The following is an 18,532-nucleotide window of genomic DNA, read 5'->3' as shown; positions in this document are numbered from 1 at the left end:
AGAGCCCTAATATTTTTCCACGTGCCATCCATCTGCACTGGACTTATAAGGAGAAAGAAAAGTAGACATGCTCTCCCATCTGGCAAGTGTGGCTATAGAGTAGTTGGGTGAAGAAGCCAATGCGCCAAGGATTGGCTTACAAGCACATTTCTCCAACTGTATCCAAGAAATATCATATGCTGGGTTTCCTTGTTTTCTTTTTCTTTTTTTGAGAGAGAGAGAAGAATCTTGTTTTTAGCATTATCTTGTTTAAATATATACTATATGTGTATGTGTGTATTCATTGAAAATGTAAAAAGCAGAATGCATCTAGAGACTAAGAGTTTTGAATGTCACTTTAGGTAAAATAAAAGTGAGAATAATAAATAGCAGAAAGCCGAAAACTAACATTTTTAGCCGATATGTTCCTCTTGCCCAGCTCTCTCTTTCCTGTGCTCAAAAGTGTCTGAAGGAAATTTCTTCCCAGAGGCAAAGCTGCATCCTTGTATGTTAGCGTAGCTGTCAGGCACTGTGGGTGCCACCTTCAGTGTATTGCCTCTATCTGGATACATTAAAACAGTAAATGGAAGATTCATTCTTAGAAAAAGATTACTTTACCAATGGTGTGTGTCAATGCCGAGGCCTCATTTTGCTTCTGTTTCTCACATTAATGTTTGAAGTGGAAAAGGGCACGAGGGAACTTGATCCACCCCTTCAAGGGATGCAGCCCACCCACTCTTGCACCACATCCAACATTTATTTACCACATGGTGACAAATTTCATGTGGTCTCAAGGACAAAATACAAACCAGCTTTTTACAGGCTACTTTTGGAAGAAAGATTAATGAGGAGTACGGGAATTAAGTGTCTTTAAAATATTATGCACTAATATCACCTCATTCACAGTGGTGAGGTCACATTGAAAATGAATAAACAATTATGGAGCAGGAATAATGCAGCAAGGCAGCAAGCTTGTCCCCATCAGTTGCTCCCAAGAATCCACCCTGCAAAGTTTCAACATTAAATATTTGTTGCGTAGTTGAATATTTGCTGAATAGGAACCCACTGTTCGATACCTGCCTTAACAGCCTGGTGTGGGATTAAAATATTTGGGCCGTTAACTCGGTATTTACATGCACAGAGTACCCATGGCAGAAGTTGGTAATCAGCTGGTGTGCAGCACATGCGTCTGGCCATGTGCGATCAATCAGCGGCTCAACATCGCAGCTCTTGTGCTTGGAGCTCCGCAGGGATGTAAATATTGAACAGGATATTGGTTATCGTATCTGATAGCATCTGATGATAGAGGTGCAATGGATATTTGATGCTTGAAAGTGGATGTTTATAAGATTTTACACTTAATGACCACAAACCCACCTTTAAATGAAGTGATATTAAGTCTGCCTTCAAAGCATCCAACTGTTGACTTTGAAGTCAAACTAGAATGGAAGAATGGGAATAGATCTGTGCATTACAGTGGGGTCTTGACTTACGAACTTAATCCGTATTGGAAGACAGTTCTCAGGTCGAAAAGTTCTTAAGTCGAATCTGCATTTCCCATAGGAATGCATTGAAAACCATTTAATCTGTATCTGCTCTTTTCGTCCATAGAAACTAATGGGAAGCTGCTATTCCGCCTTCTGCCACTAGAGGGGGATATTTTTTCTTTTTTTTCCTTTTAACCTAAGATGACTTAGCTTTTAAAAAAAGGAAAAAAAGAGTTCGTAACTCAAATCTAAGTTCGTAAGTCGAGTCCATATATTCTTATGAGAGCAGTTCGTAAGTCGAAACATTCGTATGTCGAGCCGTTCGTAAGTCGAGACCCCACTGTATTTGCATGGTCTCTCTCTCTCTCTCCCTCTGTGTGTATGTGTTTGAGAGAGGGGGGAGAGACCTCTCATCCATAGAGGGTTGAAATCTATCCAGAAGGAGATATTTTTGCCTTCCCTCAAACTGTTTTCCTCACTGCCTGCTGGAGGATGGGAGATAACTAAGATGTAAATTCTTCATTTCGATGTAATTTCAAGCATTTATGTTATCTCCAATAATTTATTAGTTAAGTAGGAAACATTCTTCCTGCTCCTCACAGGCAGGAGGAGCTCTGTTTTTTTGTTGTGTTCGCCCTGAACATAGAGATGTATTGATATACCCATGACAGCTAGCATGGGCAGAATAGCTACAGCACAATCCTATATATGTCTAATCATGAGAAAGGTGATTGTGCCAGAAAGGGTCAATTTAATGGGAGCAATTGCCTTTAAAGTGACCCTTAGAATCCTTCCAGTTCAGCTTCTGAAAGATCGTAGCTCTATAGCTGGACCAAAAAGGTCTAGCTTCAGCATGGATCGTAGTTGGGCTGGAGTGCATTTTCCCTGTATGTCATGTGACTGCCAAAAAACAGATTGCATCAAACTGCCCTACAAGCAGCCAAAATTGTGATCTATTTTCCCATGGAATCTCACCCAAAGACCCATTGTTAGGGCCTCTGCTCCCAGGTTGCCTGTGTGCAAAATAACAGCTTAAGATTGTAAAATATGGAGTCCCCAACTGGCAGACAATTTCATTTATGTGCCTGTGAACCAGGATTAATAAAAAGGGAAGAATTATTATTATTTACTTGCCTTCTCCATAGCCTGTTTCCCATTTACTCTATTTCCCCCCTAAATTAAAAAGTCCCCTTTCCTTAGCCTTTACTTACACAGTCAAGTCTCGGGTCATCTCAGTTGTTTTTTTCTGCAGTTTTTCCAGCTTTGGGATGCTCTTTTTGAGATGGGCAAAGATAAATATAAAATTATTATGCAGCTGATGATTCCAATTGCTTTTCAAACATTCCATAATGTGGATTTTTTCTTATTCACTGCTGCTGTCCACCAGGTCAATATTTTCATTGCATTGTCTGCTGCAACCCTAATATCTCTTTCCTGGAAAATCAGGGTTTTTGTTTTGTTTTGCATACCTTGATAGTTGTACATTTTTATCTTTGGGGCAAATTGCAGCTTTAAATGTGATAGCCGTATTAATCCCACTCTCTGTAGCCACCTTTGGTTATCGCCCCGCCCCCCCCTTTTAATGGCAAGGTGATCCAGTTACAGATCTTGTAATATGTTTTTTTCATTTTGCTTTTATTTTCACTTTTGTCCCCTCCACTTGGTTCTGTACCTAATCTGGGAGTATCTCTGCCTCTTAGGTACTTAGCTCAGGCACAACAAAGATCTTTTATGTACAGTAACAAAATGCCCACCTGTGGCAGAAGATTAAATTAAATACACGGTAATCTTAAAGGAACTAGTGTAGGCTGCTTTGAAGCAGTTGGGTTTGAGAGTCAGACTTGATTAGAGCAAACTTATCAAGACTGACTTGTCTCATGTGGAAAGCACTCCTGACCATATTGTGAAGTGGCTTAATAAGCAAGCCAATTCAGGACTCACTTCCTCTACATCTCTACTTCTCAGCAGGGGAAGTGATTTGTGTGTGTGTATGGAGTACTGCTGATGTGCTACATCAGTTAGACTTTTTTTTAAAAAAAATCTTCTCTTTGCCTTCTTTTAAAGGGCTGCTCGAAAAACTATCTCCAGCCAAAGCCACCCGGTGGATTCAATTGCAAGTGGTTTTTCAACAGCCCCATTACGACGAAGGAAAGAAAAGATTTTTGAACATTTTCTATAACTGATGCAGTACATCAGCTATAGTTCATTATGTAGTAAAACAAACACACACACTTCCCCTGCCCCTCTGCTGTGGAACAATCAATTGGCCAATATCTTGAAGTGGCTTACTTATTAAGCCACTTCACGATACCGACATATTCAAACTGGAAGGCTTGTATTGGATAATTTCCAGTGATGACATGTTCTGGAACTGATCCAAACCAGAGTGATCCTACCTGCACCAAAAAAGTAGAAGCGCCTGATAGGTGCTCAAAAAGGTACAGAAAGGATCACTCAGGGCAGACTGGTCCATTCCAACAAAGATCTGATCCACCGTCATCTGACCAACATCTTTAGGAGCAGACCAGCCTGTTCCTGAAGTGCACCTAAAAGTCCATGCAGACAGCCTCTTGGTGGTAACTCTGGCAGCTTTCTGTGGTGCTAGAGTTTGGCAGAGCATTCTCCTGCGCCATAGACATCCGCCAGTTTGAAAGATATAGTGTCTCCTTCCCTTCCAGGAGGGAAGGGCAAAAGAAGGGTGGGTTATATCTTTGTTGCTATTGTTAAGTTCACTTCCACCGGTTTTGGGCAACAAGTTTTGGTGGTGGCCAGCAAGTAGTTTACAAGTTTTGGTGGTGGCCAGCAAGTAGTTTATAGGCATTTGCTCAGCAGTGCCACCAAAAAATGGCTTGGGGATGGAGAGTGTAGCATGGAACTAGAATAAGTAGGTCAGGGTGTTGCTTTTAGGCGAAAGTGTGTCCAGAGAGTATTCTGTTTATTCATTAAGGAGCCCTGACAGAATGCTAAGATGATCTGCTTATAGCTTCATTGGAGATTGGTTCTCAAAGAGGTCATGATCTCATTTCTTCCTTTGAGGGCACACTAGCCCATTCCTCTTTTGGAGGGACATTCTTCATAGTGATTTGTTGTTTCCTCCATTCCTGGAACCTGTCGTTCATAGCCACTCTGTCCCATGCAAGGAGTTCAGCTGAAGTCTACCCTGCAAACTGTGATCACATTAGCACCATAAGTCAAGCACAATGCATGGTGGAGGCCACCCAGGACCACCCCCACCCCCTTTGCATTCTGAGAGTTTAAGAATTCCGAGTCGGGGTGATGGGTTATCACCTACGCAATCTGCTGTTTGGCAACAAAGGGGTTGGCTGGACCCTGTTGGAAACAAGAACCTAGACCAGTGGTTCTTCACCTTGGGTTACTCAGGTGTTTTTGGACTGCAACTCCCAGAAGCCTTCACCATCAGCTGTGCTGGCTGGGGTTTCTGGGAGTTGCAGTTCAAAAACACCTGAGTACCCCCAAGGTTAAGAACCACTGAGCTAGACTAGGGCAGCTGTGCTTTGATCCACCCAGATTTTCCCCACCTTCTGATCTTGAGGAATATGTAGTATCCTGTGGTTAATGATCTTACAGGGGAAAGGTACTAATCTCACAGCAGCCTTAACAAGCACTCCTGAAATTGCCATGCACTGTTACAGCTTGAAATGTAGTCAGCCAGTCCGGATGTGTTTGAGGAGGGGGTTTGCTTGTTCTGCTGCCCCAAAGCCCTCTCCAGACAGCAGCCACAACAAGACACAACAAGAAAGTGCCAAAGGAGAACATATGGATAACACCCTGCTTGCCACCTCTTGCTCTCAACATTGAATGCTACCCTTTGTATCTGAGCTAATGGGGAGGGAAGGCCCATCCTTTCCCATAAACTTGTCACCCAGTCTTCTCCTTTACCTGCTGTGCCTTTAAACTTTCCAAGCACATTGTCTAAAACATACTATGCATATCTGGGAGGAGGAGAGGGAAGGCAGCCAACAAAACCTGGGAAGGAATGGACCGGAGAGTAGCAGCCCTTTCTTTGTATGTATTTCCAGAGTATGAAATATTCACATCTGGGATACCTGTCCCCTCTATGCTTAGTCACCATCTTCTGACAGGCAACATATACACTGTCTGCGAAAACAGGGGTTGCATTTCTGCCTTCCACTAGCACCCCTTCATTAGTTTCTCCATTTCTTCCTTGAACCCTGACCCCCTTTTCCTGCAAAGCCATTGGACCCAGCCTCCTGGTTCCTCATGAACATGAACCTGGCGTTGACCCTGCAAGTAGGAACCACGTTGCCCACAGTTGTGTCCACAGATTGGACTGATCTTTTGTGTTCCCCGGGAAGGGAGACACAAGCACAGAATCTCTTGGAGCATCCAAGAATGGAATCTACATGCCAGCGAGACAAGTGATGGAGTCTGAACATACAATCCTGTGTGGAGAACTGCCTTATTCCAGGTCAGTATCGGCTATTCATGTGGGCTGATGAACTTCCCTCAGGGTCACAATCAGGCCCATGATATTTCCATGCACTGTTGTTTGTTCCTTTTAGTGGAAAGGACAGGGATTGAACATGCAAAACAGGCACCTTGCCACTGAACTATAGTCTTTCTCTACTCTTGGCTGGAGTTCCTTGACAAGCTGTTATCCCTTCACCTCAGCCTGCAGTGGTTGCCAAGAAGAAGGAGGAGGTTGTTTTTGGTTAAAGCTCATATCTGTTATATAACACCAGTCAATGCTTTTATAATCTCGATTGACTGTCACTGGTGTTTCTGAATAATAATAATAATGATGGAAAGCATGATCATAATTCAACATGGGCACGGCTAAAACTGGGGACTCTTAAGAAAGAAACCGAAGGCTTGATTTTTGCTGTACAAGAACAAGCACTCCAAACCAACATGATGAAAGCTAAGATCTTAGGATGCTAACAGCAACAGCAGCAGCAGCAACAACAACAATAATAATATCAGTGTACTTTGAAAGGCTGTTGTATGTTTTCCAAGATAATGGCTGGAATCCTGTTGCATAGCTCTGTATGTGGAACAGTGATGACATCACTAGCTGCCGCAATTTGCCATGGATTAAACGCTTCCTCTGATGATTTTAGGAGGCATGAGACTTTGCTGCATTGTTTATGAGTTGCATGGACCCCAAAATGGCCTTTAATCAGTGACAATTTGCTGCTGCCACTGACATAATCCCTGTTGTACATGCAGGGCTGTGCAAGAGGATTTCAGCCATATCATGTCAAATGTCTCCAACTTTCCAAATGTGTATAGAGATACAAATGTTATCGTGTGATCCTGCATTCAGCTGTCTCAAAATATATCTCCAGATCTTTTTCTTTTCTTTCTTTTTGCACAGAGAGGATTCTCTGTGTTAATCCACATGGCATTCCTCCAGTGAGCTCAAGGCAGTGAATGATGCTCTCTTCCTCTCTGACATATATTCTCAACAACCCTATAAGGTAGGTCAGAGTGAGTGAGAGACTGACTGGCCCGGTCACCCAGTAAATTTCACAGGTCAGTGAGGACGAGAATTTGAACAGCCCAGCACTCTAACCATGATATGTCTTTGGTACTGAAGAAGCAGCATGCTGACTGGCCAGCTGTCTTGGCCACTTTGCCTACCTCTGTGCAAACAGGAAAAAATCATGGACATCATGGTACTGCAGCAGTTGCTTCCTGTTCTGGATCAGGACAGCAATGCAAAGTAGAACCTCAAACGTGATTTCATCCCGATCCACAGTTGTGAATGGGGCTGGTGCCTCCTCACCTATGGAGAGAGAAGATTTTACACCTGTTTCCCTAGTGCCATGTCTTTGATAGCAATATCAGTCCTGGAAGAAATACACGAGGGCACAACAGATTGAGAAGTCTGGGGACAGGGTGGGCTTGGGTTCAAGAGTTAGGGGGTGACTGCATTATCAAAAACTGTAGAAAATACTACGGGTTTGGGTTAGGCTGATTCACTTTTTTCCCCCCACATTGATCAAATGACACAATGGGAAGTGTGAACTGTCCTGGATTCTCCTTCCCCAATCCATAGCTTTTTCTGTTTGTTAGGGAACCTTTGGTTTTTTTTTAAATTTCAAGTCCTTTCACATTGGTTGAAGCACGTGATTGCTTGAACTGGTTCAGAAAAAGGATGATGAGATGTGTGCTTAGAATGGGGGTATGAAACTCTGGGCTGATTTGTTTTCCCCTTTGTGTCATGTGATCAACAGGAAAAAAAATGCAAACCAGCCCACCGCCAACCCATAGTATTCCCTGCACTTTTCCCCTGTCTAGTTAAGGCTCTAAGTTTACTTTTTCAAACATGAAGGCGTGCCTGAATCACTGCCTTTCTAGTACTAACATGCTTTTATCCCTAATGAAAGCATTTGTTGTGGAGGTGCTTTAAGTTCTGAAAAGCTCTTTTGCCTAAGCTGAGTCCCAAAGCACAATCCTCAGAAAAAGCTATGGAGGAGCTTCAGCCTATCTTTGTACTACCACTGCAGGAACCATGAGTCTCTCTTGCAAAGAGGAAAGGGCTCACCTTCCTTGTGAGCCATCCATAGCAAAGCTCCAAAATTAATCTTCTCTGATTCCAAGGCACTGATCTCTAGGACTCTCACAGCATCTGGGTGGTCTAAATCCTTCTGGAAAAGCAGTAGCAGCCACCTATGCAGAAGCCCAAAGGAGGCACGAGAAAGGGCCAGTAAGTGAATCACTTTTCCGGGGGTTTGAAATATTAGCTTAAAAATTAAGTTGCTCCCTAAATATCCCAACTACCGTAGCCAATAGGAGTTGTCATCTAAAAAGTAACTTTTCCAAGTTCTGATCCCGTCTCCAAGCTCTGCCACAAGCCAACTTTCTTACAGAGACCATTGTAGTCCCTTTGTGGAAGTCTTCTTGGTTAGGGTTAGGGTTGCCATTTACACATCACCCCAAAGCAGAATGCAGGGGAGGCCAAAAAGGAGATCAGGTAGATGCTGATTTACATAAAATTGCATATATTTGTTTAGACACAAAATAATAAAGGCAGGTGGGGAAATAGACAGCAAGGCTGAGAGGACTCCCTCACAAAATATTAATTTTGCAAGAAGAGGAATGGCAATTAATGCTGAGGAGTTTTTGCACAGTCACTGTTTTTTGTTTTTGAAATCTCAGAGATGTATAGATGTTGACTGGACAAAGAGATCTTGCGAAGACAATATATAGAATGTATTAATTGGCATGCTTTGATATTTGTTTGTTTGTTTAAAACATTTTACCCCACCTGAAAAGAACCGAAGGCGGCTTATATCATTAAAAAACAATATTAAAGGTAACTACAGTGAGTATACAAATACTAAAAAGGATCAAACTGAAGCCATACAAAAAACAAAGCAGCACCAAACAACACATTCAAAGCAGTAAGGTACAACAATTCCATTAAAAGAACCCACTCAGGCAGCCATTCACTCATGGAAAGCTTGCCTGGAGCGAAAAGTCTCTTTCCCTACTTGTAGAAAGACAGCAAAGAGGGGGCCAGCTTAGCTTCCTGTGGGATGAAGTTCCAGAGTCTGGGGGGCAACGACAGAGAAGACCCTCTCCCATGGACTCACCATAAACACTTGGGAAGGTGGCCGGACCAAGAGGAAGGCCTGTCCTGGTGATCTTAACACCTGGGCAGGCTCAAAAAGGGAGATACAGTTTTGGACTGTTCAGGGCTTTCTGGGTTAGAACCAGCACTCTGAATTTACTCAGAAATGGATACACAGCCAGTGGAGTTGCTGTAAAAGAGGTCTCTCTCTCTCTCTCTCTCTCTCTGTGTGTGTGTGTGTGTGTGTGTGTGTGTGTGTGTGTGATGCAATCTCTGTAACCAGGCATTTCGGACTCATTGAAGTTTCTTTATATGTTACAGAATGAAGCTTTTCTAGCTACATAATTTGGTTTCCTCTAGAAGCAGCTTTCTGAAGCTGGGGTCCTCAGATGGTGTTGGACTATAATTTCCATTATTCCCAGGAAGCATTTTCAATAGTTGTGGATAATGGGATGTTGAGTCCAATGGCATCTGAAGTCTCAGGGCTGGAAAAGCCTACATTAAATGGACGCTGAGAACTATGCTGTCAGGTTTGGAACTTGGAAATAATGTGCTAAAATAATGTATTACCATACATTCATCAGACATTTCCAAACAAGGCTTATTAAAGACATTATTTAAATAAAGAATGGGCAACATGTGTCACTCCAGATGTTGTTGGACTCCAACTCCCAACATTGCTCATTATGCTGGCTAAGACTAAGGGAGGCCCACCCGTTGTCCACCTGCTGGTAAATGACAATATCATCAATGGATTGAGCAGCATGTAACATTTTGTGTTATTTTAATGTCTAGCTTTTGGGGAGTAGTTACAGATGGTGGTGACCATTTTTCAATACTCACGTTTTCAAAATATTTACAGTGCAAATGGTACTAATGCATCATTAGTGATTACCAGCGCTGTTAACTAATGAAACCATTCCCAAATTAATGTTAATAGTAGTGAATTAATGTTAACAGTGTTTCCAGAATCACTTCCATGGGCCCCTTTATAGTACCCACTCGCTATCTTGGACAGGAGGTGGAGGAATGTAGGTTGGGAAATGGTTTGTTTGTGTTTTTGTTTCTTACCTGAGGCAGAAAATCAGCTTTTCTTTGGACACACTCTCTATATGACTGTAGAGTTCTGGGTCCACGTGTCTCAAAACCTCCTCACAGATTTCTGTGTGGATTCAGGGAGAGAGGATGAGGGTGCCTTGTATCACATGCACACACCCAACACCCCGTCTGTTGTCACCTCCCCTCAACCAAATTCTCTCACCAATCAGAAGAAAAAATGGGGGAAGTGATATCAAAGATCCTTTAACCCTAATTGGCCAAGAGAAGAAACATGGCTATCATGAAGTAGGGTGCTCTGTCTCTCTCTCTCTCTCTCTCTCACACACACAAATTTGCACATAGCTAATAGTTTACTGAAATGTCCAGACATGTGTAAATTCACTGAGACATTCAGATTAGTAGGTGGATCTCCTAGTCATCCTCACAATTGTTTTAGGAACTACTGTATATCCCTGAGAATCCCCCACTGCCATGTCAGGTAGGGAATTCTGGGACCAGTTGTCAACAGACGAACGTTCCAAGCTCAGAATTGATGACACACATTAGGATTTGTCACCATGGCACAACAAAGGATGCTTGTATGCAGACACAGAAGAAATTTTTATTTTATTTATTTATTATTAGACTTTTACCCTGCTCCCCTAAACAAAGTCTACTCAGGGTGGCAAATATTTGGCTCATTGGCGTTGTTCATACAAGTTGCAGTGTGCAGCTTGCCTTGGCACAGAATATTCTTCTTTTCTAAGACTCTACATAGCCCTTGCCTATGGATACCTTCCTGCCTTCCAAGGCCTCATGTACAATGCAGCAGACAGAAACTGGGAGACAGTTTGGTTACACCTGCTAGCATAAGATCCAGCTTTCTTCTGATCTGTTCCCTGGTTGCTTAGTAACTGTTCACTCCCATCTCCTTCTCTTTCCCTGCTGAGGAGAGAAAGGGAGAGCAAGAGCTATCGTATTTCAAGAGAAGTCAGGGCAAGTTTTTCACCTGCACTGAGTGTGCAGCTGCTGTCTGATTTTGTAATTTGCAATTCAGATCTACTTTCTAGCAAACTAAATATTGGGTCACCCACTAGATCTGTTTCTTCCCCTGTGCCTCTGCTAGGCTGCCTATTTTTAGTTTTGTTTAAGTGCTACACTCATGTTTACACATTTATGTACTCAGCTTTTAAAGATTCCCAGCATGGTGCAGTAGATGAAGTGATGGACCAAGATTCTCGAGCACAGGGATTGAATCCCCACTTGGCCATGGAAACTCACTGAGGGTGTTTGTGGAACTGGTAAAATCACTCCTTAAATATCTCGCTTACCTTGAAAACCCATATTAAGGTTGCTATAAGTCAATTCCAACTTGACAGCACAGAGAATACACACAAGTCTTTAAAGCATTTGGAGAACTGCTCCGAAGATTGGCAGAGGTGTCTTGGTTAACAATCTCAGGCACTAGGCAATTAATGCAATTTGCATTCACTGTAGACTTACAAATTGTTCCTTTAAATACCCAACCTTAAACTTGGATGGGATAAGGAACATATGGATCAAAGAAAACGTGGATGCTTTCCAATTAGTGGGACTTCTCTAGACATGTTCCATTTGTCTCTCCCCTCCTTTTCTTTCCCCTCCCCTCACGTGTTTTGCGGCGCACGCCCATCGTAGTGAAGCTCCACGCTGAGCGCCGCATGTATCCCACGAAGCACCAGAAGGCCTCCGTCTCATTGTCCAGGGTCTCCAAAAAGCGGCTGGCAAAGTCATTCATGCCGTGGCAGTATCCAATGTCTGCCAAAAAGAAGGATGTGGGGAAGGGGGAGAGAATTAAAAACCAACCAGAAGCAGGAAAGAAAATGTGGCAGAATCACCAACCCAAATTTCAGCTGCTGAAGAGGAAAATACACCCAGCACCAAAGCGAAGACTGGGTGATGTACGTAGGAAGCCAAAGGCAGAAGCAGCCATTAGACTGAGATAAGGGGTTGTCTCACCTGCAAAATTTGTCGGAAGGGGGGAGGTATCTCCCTGCTTGCTCACAAATTACTGTTGCTTACGAGGCAAACCTTTGCATATTAATTTTGAAATCAATTTCCGCTTTTGTTCTCTTGCCTTCTCCTCCTCATTGTTCCTTTTCAAACTACAGTATTGCCTTTCCAGTTCTTTTAGGGGGAAGGAAAGCAGGTATGCCAATGCCAGGCTGCCGTTCTAAGCCTTGCCAGCTTGTTGGTTGGCACGATGGCCAAACATGCTTTGTGGGTAAATATTTCTCTCCTCTTTGTGGAGGGGAGAGGGTGGGAAGAAGACAGCTTTGATCTCAGGGAAATGGGCTCTTGGGCTATCTCTGAAAATGTGCAAAAGCAATGGAGGGTGGGTGTGGCTTTAGAGCAAGGACATCACTAAGTGTAGAGCTATGCGAAGATGCAAAGATACACTGAAGTCAGATGGATTATCCCGACTCGTCAAAAGGTGCTGCTCCTTAATCTAAGAACAGGACCAGCCCTCCCAATAGGTGGGATTCATCAGGAAGAAGTACAGTACTAGAAAATTAGAGCTCCATGGAAAACAGAGATATAAGTAAGCATGAATCTCACTCACACAGGTGATTATTAGTGATACAGAAGTCGTAACTACCAAGACTGACTTTCACAGTTTAGAAGGCTATCTGAAGTCCTCCTATGACACTTTGTTGTCCAGGCCAAAGAGCAAGATAGTCCATACCTGTACGTGTGGTGTATACATACACAGAGCTGTGTGAAGAAGCCAGCCAGAACTAATGATGAAGGAACACATCCTTCACTGTATTTTAGGGCAGGCGAAGGCCTTGTGTGTCACACTACTCTTTGTACTTCACACTAACTGCCTCCTGAAACTGTTGCCTAATAGGAGGGCCAGCCAGAACTGGGAACTGCTGGCGATAGGATTTTGCATGGTTCTCATTGTGCCAAAATGTGCTTGCCCTGATCACATCCTTGACTAGCACAACATTCACTTCTCACTGGGATGTTCACTAGTGGCTTCTGGAAGCAAGTCCTGTTTAGTCCGGAAACCTCCTTGAGGAAAGCCCTACACACCCTCTGAAAATCTGTTTGGGTTGCAAAGGACTTGGCCAATTAAAAACACGATATGTATAATTGATGAATGGTCAAATGGTAAAGTGTCAGGAATGGAGCTGAACGGAGCAGAGAAACCGGCAGACGCTGGACTGATGCCATCAGTCAAGATTCCTGGAAGCGGGTACCATCCAGCAGTTTCCTCACCTTGGTGGAAGGCCACATACGTGACAAGAATGTCTCGGAGGTAAAGCAGCTTCACGAGCCCTTCACGCCTGTAAAAGAAGAAAAGCCACAGGAAATATTGCAGGGGCAGTGGGTACACCTGGGTCTGGATTTAAAATGTGAGGTGCCTGGAGTTGGAGCTAATGGGAGCCATCTCTGCAACTGGAGGCCTTGTTCCTTAATGCTTGGCAGACAGGATTACTCAGTGAATAAGGCACTTGGGATGTTCTGAGAGGAACCCTTTTCTCTGTTATCTTTTGCATGTACTACAATAGAACTATAGGATTTACAACTGATTCATAGATCCATGCTGCAGACTTCAGACTGGTGTTGTGGCTATTCCCAGTTGTGTGCGCGTAGGGGTGGTGGTGGTGACGAGTTATGGGTACTAAGCAAAACTGTGTGCTATAGTGGGATATCAAATGGTGTATAAATGACAGATGTCTCTGATCACTGGCTCAGTTAAAACTCTGGAGTGTCAGATAAAGCATCTGGGTGGGTGCGTAAGAGTTATAAGAATACCACAGCGAAAAATATTGGCCAAAATCCTGTCATGGCTTTTGTAAGTAAACTTATGGATCTTTCTTCTACACTGTCTCTGAATTGATCACCTGAAGCAATAAACATATCACTCTTCTTTTGCCTAACTATGAGTTTCTGGAGGAGTTAACCCTGCTCAGTACTCATAGTTCAGCACCAGCCTTCCACATTCTGCTAGCATAGAGGTCAAATATTCTCACACTTCCGAGAGAAGCTTGCTTGACGTCTGCATTGTTGTCTTTTTGATATCAGACAAGATTTCTTTATTCTCCCAGACATTTAACATATTCCAGATGTATTACTTGAATATATGGGGAAATAGCTTTGTCTCATAATGCTTTAAACTATCTTTGTATTCTGTATATGTATGCATTCTTGTTATGAATGTATTATTGTTATGTACACACTTCCTCTGTGTGTGTGTGTGTGTGTGTGTGTGTGTGTGTGTGTGTGTGTGCATGTGTGTGTGTGTGTGTGTGTGTGTGTGCATGTGCATGTGCATGTGTATGTGTAGCTTTTATACTGAGCTGGATTTTGTGATTTATTGTGATTTCTATTATTTTATCATGATGTGTTTTAACTGTTGTACCATGCCCAGAGAACTAGTTTTATGAGGCATTTAATAAATATAATAAATCTTCCATATTCTTTTTAAAATATGCTTTAAAGCAGAGGGCAAGGGCTCCCGTTTGACTACAGCAGCAACTCTGTTAAGGGCTTGTCCAACCCTTTCTCCTCCGTTGCTCTGAGCAGGGAAGCTCATTTTTAGAAAGAAGAGTCCTCTGCTGAAAAGTGTCTTCAGTGTGAGTGGTTGTCCAAGTGCCATTTAAAGAGACTTTAAGAAACATCTGGATGGCAGACTCAGCCGTTACACCTGCCTCTGCCTCCTTCTCTCCCATTAGAATGTCCAAAGTACGGTATTTGCATTTCTATTTCAATTACAGCAATTCCTTCTAAATTTGCATCCATCCATATCAAATGGTATTCACAAAAGCTATGCAAATCCATACCCTCCTTTCCCTTCCTTTTTTGATGATTCCTTTGCAGGGCCCTCCTTATTTAGAACAGACTATGGCTGCTTTCAAGAGAGACTATGGATTTCCCATGACACAGCTGTCTTCGCCCTAAACTTTCCATTTTGAGTGACCTTTTCTTCAAGACTGCAGGTTGGAAGTAAAGACAGGCATGAATTTCAACAGATGAATACCTGGGGCTTGGTAAGAAGATTTGGCTTGTTTGCTGCTAAAATTCGAAACATGGCCAAGAAATGATATTTTGTGTCCTTTTCCTTGAAGAAGAGATGGGCAACTGTGCTCATGTTTTGGTAGGATCATGCTATACATCTTAATCTTTCAGGTCAGGCCTGGTTAAAGTTAGGAAAACTTCTTTTTAGGGGGTTGGGGTTGGGCTGGAGACTGTGAATTTCAGAATCCCGCAGCCAGCATGGCCTGAGACTGTGGTGGAAGTAATAGCTGCTTGGAGGGTTCTGAGATTTCAAAAAGAGAAAGGCTTCCAAAGGTCTGCTCTGGACCCAACAAGCCAAGCACAGTCCATTAGATAGAGAGCACAACTCATACTGATGTTTTTTTCCTGCCCACCTAGAATGGAAGAAACAGCAGGAAGCCAGGTAAGGAGTGGCTGGTTGTTGTCATCTGGGTTAAGGGCCGAAAGTGGGGGCAGGCCTGGGGATTCCCCATCTGAATTGTCAGACTCTAGTTTTGCAAAAATTTTGTGGGATGACCAGCATTTTTGTTTGGGATTCGTGGTGGCTAAGGAAGGGGCAGATTCTCACTGGAAGAAGGTCCGGTGCCGGTCTGTTCGGGGTATGTCAGCATCGATGTCTTTCAGGGCCCTTTGGAACTGCCTCTCGTTGATGAACTGGGCAGGAAGGCGCTGCTGGTGAAAGACAGAACTGTGTCAACTCAGGGCTGAGCAGGTAACACTTTTTAGCTTCAGGGTCATATGCCCTTGTGCTGGGTGTCCATAAGTAAGCTTCCTAGCTGTAGGGAGGGTCACAGCAGAACATGGCAGAACATAATCACTCACCCCTGCCAACTCCTTAATAAACACTCACACCTTAATCCGCCTTCACACACTGCATTCACATCTGTACAAACACATTCATACCCATAACACACAGGCCAGCCCTATCATTAGGCAGAGTGACATAGCTGCTTTAGGCCGCGGATTTTGCAAGTTATTAAAAGGCAGAAATGGAGACTTTATTAGCATATTACTCTCAGTGAGGAAAAGATGGGGGTGTGAGATTTTCTACCTCAAACCAATAACTTGCTTCCTAATACTCAGGATGAGGTGTGTGTGTATGTGTGTGTGTAAAGGAATATCCTCAAGCAACATAACGGTTTGGGTCAACCATGTATAGAACAGCCACTAGCAGCATCAGTGCTTCTGAAACTATACAAGCTGACCACAAAGGAAGAGGCTTTCTTCTAGTTTCTGTCCCTCACAAAGCTTAACAAAGATATGCAAAGACACTAAACTGTGACAGGTTTAAGAGGATATGCAGTACTCTCCAGAATTCAGAAATTTGTTGATACTTAGAGGGCCCTCATAATCTGGGCCCTAAATAATACTGTAGTTAGCTTTGTTTATACGTAAATACAGAGGTTCTTTTTTGGTGAACCTAGCCTTCCTTAACATTTTACAATTACAGTGGTGCCCCGCATAGCAACGTTAATCTGTTCCCGATTAATTGTCGCTATATGAAAACATCGCTAAACAGAACGGAAAAACCCATAGGAATGTATTAAACTTCGTTTAATGCGTTCCTACGGGGCCCAAACTCACCGTTCAGCGAAGATCCTCCATAGTGCCGCCATTTTCGCGCCCTCGGTAAGCGAGGAAACCACGCGGAAATGGTTGCGGTGGCCATTTTGGGCACCCGGCGGCCATTTTGGAACCGCCAATCAGCTGTTTAAAAAACATCGCAATGCGAAGATCGGTAAGCGAAACATTTACTGATCATCGCAATGCGATGTTTTGCCCATTAAAACATTGCAATGCAATTGCATTAGCGATCTAAAAAAATAGATCGCTATGTGGATTTGTCGTTAAACGGTGTGCTCGTTATGTGAGGCACCACTGTAAGGGACAAAGCTTAACAATTAATCTGAAGATCCACAACTAGGATTTCTTGCAATTTCCTTAGAACATGAAACTAGCTATTTGGAGTGAAGGTTGGACTGGTTTATAGGTACAGTGTTGTGGGAAGGTTCAATCCTAGTGCCATTTTCCTCATCTAGATTGCTCCTCCTATCTAGGCACTCCAGTATTCTTCATTACTTACACCACAATTTCAAGAATCCAGTGTGTGTGTTTACTGTATTTCTCACCTCATTGTGGATCTCTGTAGGTGGCTTGGCTGCTTCAGCTTCCTTCTGTTCTTCATCATACCTCTGGATGGCCAAGGAAAGCTCTACTATGGGGCAAAAATAAGGAATGAGCACCATATCATCTGCTACTTATGGACCCTTTAAAAGGCAAAACTCTATAGATCCACCTATTGGGAGGGTTCTAGAAGAATATAAAGGCAGCACTTACAATCAGAATGAACCGTCAGGCAGGCAGCCCAAGGGAAGCGCTGCTTCCATGAGTGTTTCATCCACTTATACTGAGAAGCCATTTGCCGGTCCAGCTCCTTCCTTTCTTCAGTTGTTGACCTCTCAGGGTACACGCCAAAGAGAAATTTCCAGGTGATCTTTCTTTCACTGGGATGTGTGCCTTAAGACAATGAATGTATGATCATCCTGTTGGGATTTTTGCAACTTTGTATGCTGCCTTTAGTAGTTTTGGCTGGGAGGGACCTTTCTGAGCTGGGGTGACTGTCATTCAGTCTGGCGCAAACCAATCATTCCTTTCCTGCCTCTGAATTCAAAGGGAGTCCCCACCTCACTATTCTGTTCTTTCCCTCCCTCTCAGGATTCTGTTGAGGTCTGTTGCTGAAAGCAGACATGTTTGTCACTTTGCTGTTTGATTTGTTCACAACTGTAACTTTTGTAAACCGCTCAGAGTGGCCTTGGTAGCCAGATGGGCAGTATAAAAATCAAATAACCGAATTTAAAAAAAATTAAACTATAAGTAAATAAAATGTTTTTTATTCTGTTTCTTACTAATGTCTCAGAGTGAGTTATTGAGACCGTAAGTGCCCATTTACTAAGAAAAGGGGTGGACTAATCTGGGGAACTTGGAGTTATCCTCCCCTGTGAATCCCTGCACTTCTGCCGTGCAGCTATAGAACTTTAACCAAAATATAACCAAATTCAGAACTCTGAAACACATCCCTCTGCCACCATTCAGTAAACTGAACAAAGTCTGCCGCCTCCTCCTCCTGTAATTCTGGTGGAACTGAAGTCAAAAATACAGATCAACAATTTACTTCTAGCAAATATGTATCTGGGCATCCTGTCAGGGGCCTGAAGCAGCTCTGGAGGGGCAGAGTGGAAGGCGACTAGCGGGAAAAGAGTTTAGCTTCCCTACTTCTTTTTCTTAGAATAACCTTGCCTCAAAGGTGATTAACCACAAGAAGCCATTGGGACTTTGACATAGGAGGCAATAATGAAATGCTCCAGATGTTGACTGGCATCAATTCTGATATTCTGGTCAAAATCCTATTTTGTTTTTACAT

General features: G+C 43.1%; 2 long non-coding RNA genes across 2 annotated transcripts; one reads left to right on the top strand and one right to left on the bottom strand.

The window, feature by feature from the left end:
- Positions 1–231: 231 nt before the first annotated feature.
- Positions 232–7,211, bottom strand: LOC144587078 (uncharacterized). Its single transcript, XR_013542244.1, has 2 exons — positions 7,092–7,211; positions 232–4,633 (listed from the first exon to the last, which is right to left on the bottom strand). It is a non-coding gene; the product is annotated as an uncharacterized LOC144587078 (long non-coding RNA).
- Positions 7,212–15,690: 8,479 nt separating this feature from the next.
- Positions 15,691–18,156, top strand: LOC140704674 (uncharacterized). The gene is made up of 2 exons (XR_012083996.2): positions 15,691–15,823; positions 17,261–18,156. It is a non-coding gene; the product is annotated as an uncharacterized LOC140704674 (long non-coding RNA).
- Positions 18,157–18,532: the final 376 nt, after the last annotated feature.

This window comes from Pogona vitticeps, chromosome 2 (genome assembly GCF_051106095.1).
Source record: "Pogona vitticeps strain Pit_001003342236 chromosome 2, PviZW2.1, whole genome shotgun sequence".
Lineage (NCBI taxonomy): Eukaryota > Metazoa > Chordata > Lepidosauria > Squamata > Agamidae > Pogona > Pogona vitticeps.
The sequence above is the reverse complement of the archived record's forward strand: the minus strand, read 5'-3'. Positions and strand labels throughout refer to the sequence as shown.